We start from the raw sequence: 13,918 nt of genomic DNA on the forward strand, positions 1-13,918 counted from the left end.
ACTGGAATTAATCAAAAACACGCATGCAGAAAAGCATCTGGAATGCATGCGGACTGCGGTTCTATGGTGTGAACTGGCCCTAATGGAAACTGGCCTTGCAGCTTACCAGCCAGTTCCCTACTGCGCATGCCCAAAGTGTTCTGCACTTTCTGAATGGCCCAGCAGCGGGGGGAGGAGGGGGACGAACTTCTGACTGATCTCCCCGCTGCGAATAATAGGAACCTGCTCCCCTCCCCCGAAAGGTGCCAAATTTGACAATGGAGGGGGGAAGAGGCAGATAAGTGGAGTTTCCACTTTTGGGTGGAACTCCGCTTTAAGTGTCATATCCCTGCCCAAGCTGCACTGCTGCCGTGTGTCAATACTGGGCTGGGCTGGAAGATAAATATGTAAGTGATGAGAGCTGCATTCTTGTGTGTGTGTATATATATATACACACAATTACACACATAGTATATTTATCACACACACACATATATAGCAGAATGAAGGTACATTATATATCCCTAGAATGCATCTCCCATCACTTACATGTATAAATATTGTCCCCATTTCTTTTTTCTTGTTCCTTTTATTGGGATGGGGGATGATTTCTGTGCCAACAATCTCCTAATATGTAAATCCTGCTCTGGGGGAAAATTCATTAAACAGGATGATAGAGACTGCACTCAGAATCAATACAGCAAGTCTGTGGGAGGAAGTGGGAACCAGAGAGCTGAACCTTCACCTCTCACTTCCTGTTAAGGCCTAGTCTGTGGAAGGCTCAGGCTGGAACCATGCTTGGAGAGAACTCTCTGTATCAGGTAAGTGTCTTTTATCAAATAACATTAGAATTGTGAAAGTTTGGTGTATGAGTTTAGTTTTATTTGTCTATTCCCTGCTAAATAGTTCTCATTCTGTATCTTCCCAGTTACCATACAGCATGTGCACAGTGCTAAAAGGAAGTTATATAGCTCCTCTTCCACAACATGTCACCATGCTGCACAGTGGAGAGCTGACAGCCTTAGGCCTGGAGAGCAAGTCCAGTCAAGGTTCCCATGGATCAGGTAAAACAGTCTAAGGTTTTACATTATCACAAAGGTGGGGGAGGGGCAGGGAGGACAATGTGGCCCCTGGGTGATTGTACCACCATGGCCTCCAGTAACTAAAGTGCAAACAAGTCCCTGTATGAATCCCTCAGAGCTGAGGACCTGACCCCCCCCCCCTCACAACTAGTGAAGGACTACAAGTCCAAGCATTAACGCCTGAGATCTAAAGATGTGACCCCCCCCCCCAATTAATGATGGAGTACAAGTCCCAGCATGAACCCCTGAGATCTAAAGATGTGCCCCCCCCCCCCAATTAATGATGGAGTACAAGTCCCAGCATGAACCCCTGAGATCTAAAGATGTGACCCCCCCCCCCCAATTAATGATGGAGTACAAGTCCCAGCATGAACCCCTGAGATCTAAAGATGTGACCCCCCCCCCCAATTAATGATGGAGTACAAGTCCCAGCATGAACCCCTGAGATCTAAAGATGTGACCCCCCCCAATTAATGATGGAGTACAAGTCCCAGCATGAACCCCTGAGATCTAAAGATGTGACCCCCCCCAATTAATGATGGAGTACAAGTCCCAGCATGAACCCCTGAGATCTAAAGATGTGACCCCCCCCCCAATTAATGATGGAGTACAAGTCCCAGCATGAACCCCTGAGATCTAAAGATGTGACCCCCCCCAATTAATGATGGAGTACAAGTCCCAGCATGAACCCCTGAGATCTAAAGATGTGACCCCCCCCAATTAATGATGGAGTACAAGTCCCAGCATGAACCCCTGAGATCTAAGGATGTGACCCCTTTAGATCTCACGGATTAATGCTGTGACCTGTAGTTCTTCACTAGTGGCTAGGGGGTTTGTGACACATCCTGAACACTGAGGGGTTCATGCATTGCTGGTGCAAGGATTTTTGACACCCTAGGCGAAGCCTCATTTTGTACCCCCCCCCCCCCCTTCGTTCCTCCCTTCACTGAGATTTTTGCGGTGCCTCTTCACCTATACTTCAGCCATGGTCCACATGCCTGCACCTGACCTGGCCCAAAGACAACTAGAGGATGGCACCGGCTCACTTCCTCACGCTGGCTGTGTTAGACCCCTTTCACACTGGGGCGTTTTTCGGGCGTTTTTTAGGCGCTTTGGCGTTTAAAAAAAGCCTGTAAAGCGCCTGAAAGAAGCCTCATCTGCAATCCCAATGTGAAAGCCCAAGTGCTTTCAGAGGCCTTTCACACTGCCAGCGCCCGAAAAACGCTGGTAAAGCGCTGCTAAGACCCCTTTCACACTGAGGCGCTTTTTAGGCGCTTTGGCGTTAAAAAAAGCTTCCTCAATGGGAAGGGGGCTTTAGGAGCGGTGTATTAACCGCTCCTAAAGCGCTGCAAAGAAGCTGCATGCAGGACTTTTTTTGACGCCCTGCCAGCTCAGCGCCTCAGTGTGAAAGCACTCAGGCTTTCACATTGGGATTGCAGATGCAGCTTCTTTCAGACTCTCTTTTTAACGCTAAGACCACTTTCACACTGGGGTGTTTTTCAGGCGCTTTAGTGTGAAAGCACTCGAGCTTTCACATTGGGATTGCAGATGCAGCTTCTTTCAGGCGTTTTACAGGCGCTTTTTTTAACGCTAAAGCGCTTGAAAAATGCCCCAGTGTGAAAGGGCCCTAACTGCCTGTCTGTACGAGCGAAAGATACACTGACAATGCTTTACCTGTTCCTACTAAAACAATACTAAATGCACATTTTTCGATCTGCAAAAAGATCTGCATTTATTTATTTTTAAAAAGTGGATTTGAACGTCCACACCTCGGATCACCCCATCACTGTATCATCCTGAACGCCTGTTCCCCTCTGTACCCCCCCCCACACACACACACACACCAGTTCCATCTCTGTACCCCCGCACATCTGCCCCCCCCCCCCCCACACACACCAGTTTCCTCTCTGTACCCGCACACACACCAGTTCCCTCTCTGTACCCCCGCACATCTGCCCCCCCCCCCCACACACACACACACACACACACACACCAGTTTCATCTCTGTACCCCTGCACATCTGCCCCCCCCCACACACACACACCAGTTCCCTCTCTGTACCCCCGCACATCTGCTCTGTACCCCCGCACACACCAGTTCCCTCTCTGTACCCCCGCACATCTGCCCCCCCCCCCACACACACACACCAGTTCCCTCTCTGTACCCCCGCACATCTACCCCCCCCCCCCACACACACACACACTAGTTCCCTCTCTGTACCCCCACACATCTGCCCCCCCCCCACACACACACCAGTTCCCTCTCTGTACCCCCGCACATCTGCCCCTCCCCCCACACACCAGACCCCCCTCTGTACACACACACACACACACCAGTTCCCTCTCTGTACCCCCGAACATCTGCCCCCCCCACACACCAGTTCCCCCCCACACACACCAGTTCCCTCTCTGTACCCCCGCACATCTGCCCCCCCACACACACACACGTTCCCTCTCTGTACCCCCCCACACACACACACACACACACCAGTTCCCTCTCTGTACCCCTGAACATCTGTACCCCCCCACACACACCAGTTCCCTCTCTGTACCCCTGAACATCTGTACCCCCCACACACACACCAGTTCCCTCTCTGTACCCCCGAACATCTCCCCCCCCCACACACACCAGTTCCCCCTCTGTACCCCCACACACACACACACACACACACCAGTTCCCTCTCTGTACCCCCGAACATCTGCCCCCCACACACACCAGTACCCTCTCTGTACCCCTGCACATCTGCCCGCCCCACACACACCAGTTCCCCCTCTGTACCCCACACACACACACACACACACACACACACACACACACACACACACACACACCACTCTCTGTACCCCCGCACATCTCCCCCCCCCCCCCCCCCCCACACACACACACACACACATGTTCCCTCTCTGTACCCCCACACATCTGCCCCCCCCCCCACACACACCAGTTCCCTCTCTGTACCCCCCCCCCCCCCCACACACACACACACACCAGTTCCCTCTCTGTACCCCCACACATCTGCCCCCCCCCCACACACACACCAGTTCCCTCTCTGTACCCCCACACATCTCCCCCCCCATACACACACCAGTCCCCTCTCTGTACCCCCACACATCTGCCCCCCCCCCACACACACACCAGTCCCCTCTCTGTACCCCCGCACATCTGCCCCCCCCATACACACACCAGTTGCCTCTCTGTACCCCCGCACATCTGCCCCCCACACACCAGTTCCCCCTCTGTACCCCACCCCCCCACCACCAGTTCCCCTCTGTACCACCCCCCCCCCCCCCTGTACACAAGGCACTAAAAACTTGACAGCACAGTCCGTTTTTTTTTTTTTTATTATTATTTCATGTGACAGGGTGCAGGATTGCAACACAGAGCGTGCTGCCTGTGCTTCCACTATGTACCTCAGTACCTGAGCCAGCCGCGGTGAAGGCTTTACTCAAGGAGAGCGGCGCTGCTGCCTGTCCTCTCCTATCCTGTCTGCCTGTCCTCTGTTCCTCTCAACAGTTCCCCAAGCGACCAGGAGAAAGGGGGAATCGGATATCACAGCAAGCCCAGGCCGGACTTACATGCAGGGCTTCCATCTCACCCCCCCCGGCCGGTTCCATCGATCATGCAGCACTTCCGGCTGGCTGCTCCTTGTAGTCCCAGCTCTCTCCCCTCATCTTCTCACTGCCACTGCTAATGTCTTCAACGGCGCAACCAACCGCCCCCTAGCCTGGCAGCTGGCGCCATAAAGCATGTTTTAAAAATACATTTGTACAGGAGATCAGGGTCAAGTAACCTGTGGCCGACCATCAGTGCCGGCCCAAGACATTGTGCTGCCTGGGACCAAGAATGAAATGCTGCCCCCCCCCCCAGAAAAAAAAATCACGCCAACCAAAAGGCCCCCACATTCATTATTTTATATCATGATAACTAAAGGGGACCCGTCATGGCTCTATACATGTATGAAGGAGTATAAAGAGGACCTGTCATGGCTCTATACATGTATATAGAAGTATAAAGAGGGCCTGTCATGGCTCTATACATGTATATAGAGGACCTGTCATTTACTCTTTACATGTAAAGGAATATCAAGAGGACCTGTCATGGCTCTATAAATGTATATAGGACTATAAAGAGTACTTGACATGGCTCTATACATGTATAAAGGAGTATAACGAGGGCCTGTCATGGCTCTATGGATGTATAAAGAGGACCTGTCATGGCTCTATACATGTATAAAGAGGACCTGTCATGGCTCTATACATGTATATAGAGGACATGTCATGGCTCTATAAATGTATAAAGGAGTATAAAGAGGACCTGTCATTGCTCTATACATGTATAACGAGGGCCTGTCATGGCTCTATAGATGTATAAAGAGGGCCTGTCATGGCTCTGTACATGCATATAGGTGTATAAAAGGACCTGCCATTGCTCTATACATGTATCCAGGAGTATAAAGGGATCTGTGAATTGCCGGCGGCCACAATGTCTTTTGCGCAAACTAATCAATGTACGCTAATTGTGGGGTTTTTTTGGTACCAAAAATATGTAGAATACATATCGGCCTAAACTGAAGAAAATGGTTTATTTTTCTAAATTTTGGGGATATTTATTATAGCAAAAAGTTAAAAAATATATATATTTATAGCACAAAAAATATCAAATATCACCAAAAGAAAGCTCTATTTGTGGGGAAAAAAATTACATCAATTTTATTTGGGTAGCGAAGCTGGCGGAACGGGCTGGTGGGCATCAGTATGCTGCCCCCCTAAAAGTGCTGCCTGGTACCCATGGTACCACCTGGTCCCATCATAGGGCCGGCCCTGCCGACCGTGTTGCTGCTTCCAGGAAAGGGTCCCCACCTTGCACAGGTGCAAAGTCTTCCCAGCATCGAAAAGGGAAATAATTCTTCCCTCTCAGACTCCCTCCAACTCGTCCTTACCACTTCTTGATCCCCTCTCAATATTTTTTTTTTTGTGATTCTGACAGATGGGCCGCCAGCCGCTGTCAAAGCACCTGACAAAGACTGACAACTGGTGAATGGAAAAACGGAATAAGCACTTGGAAGAAGAAAACCAACAACTGAGACAACTAATTGTTACAGGCAAGTCAATATACCTACCTCTCAGCTAGGTAGTTACATTTCTGAAAGCCAGGCAGGTGGAAATAGACAAATTTGACCAATCATTTTCCCTTTCATAATGCAGAGTTGGGCAACCTTAGAGAGGTGGAGATCTACCTGAACAACATGGGAGAAGTCAAAGATCACTGGGCACAGTGTCCTCCAATGTTGCCTCCTCACACCTGATTTAAACATATAATTGCCGTACTACCGCGCTGCAATCGCGTGCCTTTCACTGCAATTACTGGTGTAAACATTTTGCCTCCTCACCACCTTGCATAATTTTTCAGAGGAGCATTGCATACCGCCCTTGTGAATGAGCCCTTTAAGGTTCATTCACATGTGAATTTGGGGGTGTTACCCTCGTTAGCTGCTAAGGGGGAGGGGGGCAGGGTGCCATGGGAGGTGGATGCTTGAGAGTTACTATTAGCTCTCAAGCAACCAGAAACAACAGTACCAATGGGGATCGTTGGGTAACTGGGAGTTTACCGTACTACATTCATTATAATATGAGTGAGTGCACTGAGGTAACTACATACTATATGCACAAGTAATATTTTCTGTTTTGTGGAACATCCTTACTTTTACCTTGGTTGAAACCCTCCTGGAATATTTTTGATCTGGTGGGGGGTGGGGGGGGGGGGGGTCAGCAGCAGACTGGAGGAAACCCTCTAATCATTTAAAAGTACATTTTTCCACAAGTAATCAATTTCTAACAAATGAAATGTATGGATATAGTAAGAAATAGGCCATTATGTTAAAATGTTTTTATGCATTTCCATAGATTTTCCTGGCGTAATGGATACTTTGAAAACCACAAGAGCGCAGCTAATAGCACTGAAGGTGGCAGTTCATACTGTGTGGGACAGAAGGTGATGCACACGATACACCCATCTGAAGAGTTGAGCTCATCTGCTTGTCAAGTGTCGTACTCAAGGCCTAAACAGGTAGGTTTTCTTTTGGTACCGAAACATACATCGTTTTTTTTTTTTTTAAATATCAAACCTGTCCTATTTACCTGCCCTGTGTAAGGATTTTTGCACAGAGCAGCTTGGATCCTTCTCTTCTCAGGTCCATTGCCGGTGCTCCTGAACCACAGCTCTGTGTGTCCGATCACACACTGAGCCTTGCCTTGGCCCCATCTCCTAATTGGCTCACTGGCTGTGTTTGACAGCACCGGGAGCCAATAGCTCCCACCGCTACAGAAAGCCAATCGGCAGTGCAAGTCCCTGGAGAGACAAGGCTCTTGTGGACATTGCTGGATCGAGAGGGGGCTCATGTAAGTATAGGGGGGCTGCTGGCACATGCAACCACTTCAATAAAAAGTAACTTTTAAGGCGGTGCCTCCAAGCGGCTGACAGATGGAGAGAAGCAGGTACAGTTAGACCCTATGAAAACATCAGCTTTGACATGTAGACTGTAAGCCAATTTGACTGTTGTGTCAAAATGAGATATCTTGCTCAGTCTGGTAGTAGTCTGAACTAAAAAGGCAAGTTGTAGGCAAGATGTTGATTTTTATACTGATTTTTGAAAAGTCTACAATATTTTGATGTTTTTATACATGCTTAATTTTGTTAGTTTTATTTACTGCATCTGTTAGACCCCTTTCATATTGAGGCAGTTTTCAGGCGTTTTAGCGCTAGAAATAGCCTCTAAAAAGCTCATAAAACTGCATCCCTTTCAGTGCAATGAGTAATTTCACACTGGGGCAGTGCGCTTGCGCACCATTAGAAAAAGTTGTGCAAGCAGAGTCTGGGGCGGGTTGGGAGCGCTATAAAACGCACCTGTCTATTGAAATTAATGGGCAGCGCTTCCAAAGCACCTTAAAAGCGCATTAAAAACTGGACTTTTTCCCTTTAAAAAAAAAAAAAAAAAAGTGCTACAAAAACACTGCAAAAACCGCCGGAGCTTTAGCAGTGTGAAAGGTGTCTTATATGGCTTTTGATTCACAGGGAAAATCTAATAATATTTTCCATTTACTTTTTAAAGCTGCTACTTTGACAAAGTTTCCTGGGACTTCATAAGGTGCGATCAGTGACGCTGTTACGAGAAAAATTGCGGCGTTGAAATATCACTTGAAGGGAAACATCAGGAACCTCATCAGAATACCACAAATAAACTTTTATGTCATTAATGTCATTTACCACAGTTAACACCACTTTCTATTCCCTGTGTTGAAGTTTTTGTATATTTGCATGATAATAAAGTTGTGTGTATTGTACTGTGTTTATAGTTTTTTTTTCCAAATGTTTGCTGGTTTTATAGGCCTACAATATATAAAATACAATATATAAATACACAGCATTTCAAAATGTAATAGGAATGTATTTTTTTTTTTTAATTTTGCATTCAGAAGTACATTTACATTTATATTTAAAATATATTTTAAAAAACATTCTTAATATATTTTTCCCAAATATATTGCCATATATTTGAAATGCTACAATTTTGGCCAGATTCAATATATTGCAAAAATATATTTCAATATATTTGTAAATATATTTTGGAATGCATTGTGAAATATGTTGCAAATATATTCATGAATATATGTTAAATGTACTTCTGAATGCATTTAGTAATATATTTCTGAATATATTAACAATACATTCCAAAATGCAAATTGCAATATATTTATGGTTGCATAAATATATTGCTAAATGCATTCAGAAGTACATTTAACATATATTTATGAATATATTTGCAACATATTTCACAATGCATTCTGCAATATATTCACAAATATATTGGAATATATTTTTGAAATATATTGAATCTGGCCAAAATTGTAGCATTTCAAATATATGGCAATATATTTGAGAAAAATATATTAAGAATGTTTTTTTAAAATATATTTAAAATATATTTTTCTTCCACATGGGACTGCACAGTGGGTATTGCAGAATACTGCGCAGGGGGTATTGCAGAGTATTGCGCAGGGGGTATTGCAGAGTATTGTGCTGGGGTATTGCAGAGTATTGCGCGGGGGGTATTGCAGAGTATTGCACAGGGGGTATTGCAGAGTATTGCACGGGGGGTATTGCAGAGTATTGCACGGGGGGTATTGCAGAGTATTGCACGGGGGGTATTGCAGAGTATTGCACGGGGGGTATTGCAGAGTATTGCGCGGGGATATTGCAGAGTATTGCGTGGGGGTATTGCATAGTATTGCGCAGGGGTATTGTGCGGGGGTATTGCAGAGTACTGCGCAGGGGGTATTGCAAAGTATTGCACGGGAGTATTGCAGAGTATTGCGTGGGAGGTATTTCAGAGTATTGCACGGGGGTATTGCAGAGTATTGTGCGGGGGTATTGCAGAGTATTGCGTGGGGGTATTGCAGAGTATTGCGCGGGGGTATTGCAGAGTATTGCGCGGGGGTATTGCAGAGTATTGCGCGGGGGTATTGCAGAGTATTGCGCAGGGGTATTGCAGGGATGGCTGAGCAGCGCTGCTGACACCCTCTCTCCTCTTACACTGTACCGATCGGTACAGAGAGAGGAGAAAGAAACTGGCATCATCAAATGACGCCGTTTTGTTTACATGTGATCGCTTCGTCATTGGACGGAGCGTCACGTGGTAAAAGGCCGCTATCAGCGGCAATTTACCGCGATCCGTGACACATGGACATTCCCGTGTGTGCGCCCCAGGGGGCACGCGGGAGCGCGATTCTGGGAGGACGTCAATGTACGCCCTCCCAGAGTTAACAAACCGCCCTGTAGACGTATTTTGTCTATGGGCGGGTCGTTAAGTGGTTAAAAGGGGTAGTAAAGGTTTGTTTTTTATTTTCTAAATAGGTTCCTTTAAGCTAGTGCATTGCTGGTTCACTTACCTTTTCCTTCGATTTCCCTTCTAAATGTTATTTTTCTTTGTCTGAATTTCTAACTTCCTGTTTCTCCTCAGTAAGCTTGCCCCCATCATTCAAGCCATTCTGGCTGGGGGTTAGTCAGCTTACAGAGGAGGAACAGCAAGTGAGAAATTCAGACAAAGAAAAAAAAAACACTTAGAAGGGAAATCGAAGGAAAAGGTAAGTTAACCAACAATGCACTAGCTTAAAGGAACCTATGTAAAAAAGTTACAACCCCTTTAGGCTCCATGCACACTAAAGCTGATAAACTGTAGTTTATTGGCGTTTTAGCTTTTTTTTTTAAAAGCCCATAAACTGCACTCTATGTTAGTCTATGTGTCCATGCACACATGGAAGTTTTTTAGTGTTAATGAGCAGTGGAGTTTATGGGAATTTGCGTTCAAAGTGTCGTTTTTCGGTGGGAAAAACCTCTAATGGCGCGTGCACATGATCATTTTTCGGCATGTAAAAAACTAAGTTTTTTAAAAATGTAATTTTAAATGATCGTGTGTGGGCTTCACATCATTTTTCGGGTTCTGAAAAACGACAAAAAATAAATTTGAACATGTTGCATTTTTTAACAACGTTTTAAACAATGTCATTTTTCGAGTTGTAAAAAATGATCGTGTGTGGGCTTAAACGACGTGAAAAACCAGCGCATGCTCAGAAGCAAGTTATGAGACGGGAGAGCTCATTCTGGTAAAACTACCGTTCATAATGGAGTAAGCACATTCATCACGCTGTAACAGACAGAAAAGCGCAAATCGTCTTTTACAAACACAAAATCAGCTAAAGCAGCCCCAAGGGTGGCATCATCCTCATGGAACTTCCCCTTTATAGTGAAGTCGTACGTGTTGTACGTCACCACACTTTGCTAGAGCATTTTTTTTCCACAATCGTGTGTAGGCAACATCGTTTTAATGATGAAGTTGGAAAAAACAACGTTTTTTTCTAGAGACTGAAAACTTTGTTTTTTTACAAGCCGAAAAATGATCGTGTGTAAAATGCAAAATGCAGATAAATGCTCAAAAACCCAGCTCCCAGCGTTTTTTAATGCGATTTTTTTACTCATTGAAAAAAAAAGCTGAACAACGCTAATAAACGCTATTGCAAAAAAGCGTTGAAAGGCTCCCTGCAAAGCTACTGGCATTTTTTATAGCTTGTTTTAGCTTCCAGTGTGCATGTAGCCTAAGGATTTACTTTGAACATAGAAATAGGATTTTTTCTGTTCTTTAACCACCTTACTACCGGCCGCCGTCAATTGACGGCGGCACGATAGCTCTGTTGTTCTGAGAGGACGTCATATGATGTCCTCGTCCTGCAGAGCCACTAGGGGGCACACGCGTGCACCCTCTGCGTTACTGGGAACCCGATGCGCTTGCCCGGCGGCCGCGATGGCCCCCGGGCACCCGCGATTGCCCAGTAACTGAGCAGGACCGTGGATCTCTGTGTGTAAACACAGAGATCCACGTCCTGTCAGGAAGAGGAGATCGATGCTGTGTGCCTTGTACATAGGGACACAGATCGGTCACCTCCCCCAGTCAGTCCCCTCCCCCCACAGTTAGAATCACTAATAGGGAACACATTTAACCCCTTCCTCACCCCCTAGTGTTAACCCCTTCCCTGCCAGTCACATGTATACAGTAATCAGTGCATATTTATAGCACTGATCGCTGTATAAATGTGAATGGTCCAAAAAATTACAAAAGTGTCCGATGCGTCCGCCATAATGTCGCAGTCCAAATAAAAATCGCAGATCGCCGCCATTACTAGTAAAAAAATGTAATAAAAAAATCATAATTATGTCACCTATTGTTTTGCGCAAACCAGTTACATTTTTTTTTTTTTTTATTGGGATATTTATTATAGCAAAAAGTAAAAAATATTGTGTTTGTTTTTTAAATTGTCGCTCTTTTTTTGTTTATAGCACAAAAAATAAAAACCGCAGAGGTGATCAAATACCACCAAAAGAAAGCTCTATTTGTGGGAAAAAAAAGGACGTCAATTTTGTTTGGAAGCCATGTCGCATGACCGCGCAATTGTCAGTTAAAACGACGCAGTGCCGGAAGCTGAATTTTCACCTGGGCAGGAAAGGGGTATATGTGCCCAGTAAGCAAGTGGTTAATTACCGTATTTATCGGCATATAACACGCACTTTTTTCCCCTTAAAATCAGGGGAAAATCGTGGGTGCGCGTTATACACCGATCCGCGATATCTGAGCACCGCCGCCGACATATACCGAGCGCAGTACACTCGGCTAAGCTCGGCCACGCTCGGCTCCGCTCACGGTTACTCCCTGTCCCGCCTCCTAGCCTTTATGCGAGAGGAGCCGAGCGTGGCCGAGTGTACCCGAGTGTACTGTGCTCGGTATATGTCGGCGGCGGCGCTCAGAGACAGCACAGGAGAAGCGGGGAGGACACCACTAAGGTCGCAGACAGACACTGGACCAGACAAGGCCGTCGATGGACGCCGGGCAAGACACCGACAAGGGGCATTCGAACTGTAAGTATTTATTTATTTTCTTAAAATTCCCTTCTAGGTTTGGGGTGCACGCTATACGCCGGTGCGCGCTTTACCCCGATAAATACGGTAAATGATGAATCAAACAAATACATTTTAAACATGAAAATATATTCTTCATTAAAATTATAAAAATAAATGCTGTTTGTAATCGCAAATTGTAATTCATTCCAATTTAGTTGCACATGAAAATATTTCAGCACAGTAATCTCACCATTTCACATGTGCCACTGGTTATCTCTGAATTTCTATGTCATGTGAATCATGCCAAAATTGGCCCACCTATCTAAAAGTTGACAAAATAAAAGAGGAGATTTCTCACCAAAATCAATAAGAAATGAGCAATCTTGTGGCCATAATGAATAAAATGCTGATAAAAAGGCTGCTGTTGCCATTGCCAATTCTGTAACCCAGATTAAGAGATAGGTGACTCCTTGAGCACACTTTTGGCCAGAGAAATTTTTGATACTACCACAAATAAGACTAAACGTGGAAAAACAAGCCATGGGGCGGTGCATTTCAAATATATTAGATATTTTTTTCCTTGTCTCCACAATTGCTGAAGCCTGAGAAAAAAACCTGTCTTAACTGTAACAAAGCAAATAAAATAATTTTTGGTTCTGCTGATGTCTGTAAACAAAGCTAAAATGACAATGGCCAGCATGATTGCTATAAGCTGCTGTTTTGCTTTGGAATAAATTATATGCACAGACTTATTGCTAAGTGCAGGTCGTTTTCATTTCCGTTTTAGAGGATACCAGTTGATATAAGTCTTGCTGAGCATCAGTGGTTCTCTGTATACAGCATTAATTGGAGCTGTGTCTTTTTGGCTTGGTTTAAACAAAGCTAATGCTGACAAAGTATTCTGTTGCCTATGCTCTCTGAAAACCGTGGTGGTTCTATAACACTACATATACATAGCATTAACACATCCCCTATACCTATCATTTAAAAGCTTTTGCGTTTCATATGGTTTCAAGATGTCAGTCTTAAAACTATATGAAAAGTTCTCTTACCTGTATAATTTTTTCCTCTTTTTTTGCATTAACAAGATCTCATGCCATATGAGGTGATAATGGGTTCTCTCGCAGCCAGGGTTGTTTGAAGGAATTTGGGGGCCCCAAGCAAAATAGGGGCCCCTAAGCACCCCCCCCCCGCGCGCACGCAAAGCTTACGTTAGCGCTACACTAATTTTTTACACCCCCCCTAGTCCCTGTGTTTTTCTATTCTCACCTCCCCTTATTCCCTGTAGGCTGCCTGTAGCGTGGCTGATCTCCTCTTCCTCCTGTCAGTCTGGTGTTCTATCATTATGAGTCCCCAGTTCCCTATCAGATAGTGCCCGGGCCGGGCACCGCACGGTACAGGAGATTCAGTTT

The 13,918-nt window shown here is 45.5% G+C and overlaps 1 long non-coding RNA gene across 1 annotated transcript; it reads left to right on the forward strand.

Annotated features, from left to right (window-relative positions):
- Positions 1-516: 516 nt before the first annotated feature.
- On the forward strand, positions 517-8,406 carry LOC120926559. Its single transcript, XR_005746957.1, has 5 exons — positions 517-800; positions 908-1,043; positions 6,048-6,191; positions 6,965-7,127; positions 8,170-8,406. It is a non-coding gene; the product is annotated as an uncharacterized LOC120926559 (long non-coding RNA).
- Positions 8,407-13,918: the final 5,512 nt, after the last annotated feature.

The sequence above is a fragment of the Rana temporaria genome, chromosome 2 (genome assembly GCF_905171775.1).
Source record: "Rana temporaria chromosome 2, aRanTem1.1, whole genome shotgun sequence".
In the NCBI taxonomy this organism is placed as follows: domain Eukaryota; kingdom Metazoa; phylum Chordata; class Amphibia; order Anura; family Ranidae; genus Rana; species Rana temporaria.